Below are 929 nucleotides of genomic sequence, written 5' to 3'. Positions count from 1 at the left end.
TGTTTACGCACACTGCTTTGACAGTTGATATGAAGCATTTCGTCGCGCATTTCATTGATTTGAAAACTTGGTGACCATAGGAATTTACACATTTTTAAAACAACATTCAAAGAGGACGATTCGCGACGGGAACTGCTGAAAGACTTACGATGAAGGATTCAGTGACCAGCTACAAACGTAGCCGTTCCATGTTGAATGGATTTATTGTGGAGAATGAAATAGTGAAGTAATGTGCCGTTCGTAGTCTGTCTACGAGCACAGTCCTTTAGGTGCATGTAACTTGTAAGATTATCACACTACAGCCTTGTGTGAAAGCAAAAAAGGAGGCTATCTTGTAGAATTTTCTCCTCCGTGCTTTCGCGTGATGCAGAGCATCAAGTGGCAGTGGCAGCGCAAACAGTGGATGGAACATTCGGCAACAAATATTTGTAGAACGACACACGAGGTCAGGTCACCACCAGCAGCCAGTCCCAGTCTGCGCGCCAAAACTAGCCAACAAGGCAACATTTGAGAATGGAAAAAAAACTCGGCTGCAGCGGGTTTCATTCTACAACATTTTGAAATTGGTAGTGCTATCAGTTCATACTTGTTGCCTTTTCCAAACGAAGTTTGTACGGTAGCTTAGGCTGCATGGTCCATTGACTTACCGTCTGTCTGTCCGGTGGGTTGCTGATAGCAGGCTGCCTCACAGACAGTCAGACAGTCATTACGAGCCAACTACAACTCTAGCGTGATTTAGTTTCCTTTTGATCATTGTTCATGTTTTGTATCCCATGTTTAATGCACGACTGGCCAGCTTACCTTCTGAATTTGTCCCGTCCACTGGAAGTTAACTTCATCCGCTGCGAGGCTCGCCACAGTCACCGGTTGATTCTTCTTCCAATGAAGTCCCAGAAAGCAATGCGCATTGCGGGCCTTAACCAATTTCA

Source organism: Engraulis encrasicolus, chromosome 10 (genome assembly GCF_034702125.1).
Source record: "Engraulis encrasicolus isolate BLACKSEA-1 chromosome 10, IST_EnEncr_1.0, whole genome shotgun sequence".
NCBI classification, from domain to species: domain Eukaryota; kingdom Metazoa; phylum Chordata; class Actinopteri; order Clupeiformes; family Engraulidae; genus Engraulis; species Engraulis encrasicolus.
This window is presented reverse-complemented; position numbering follows the sequence as displayed.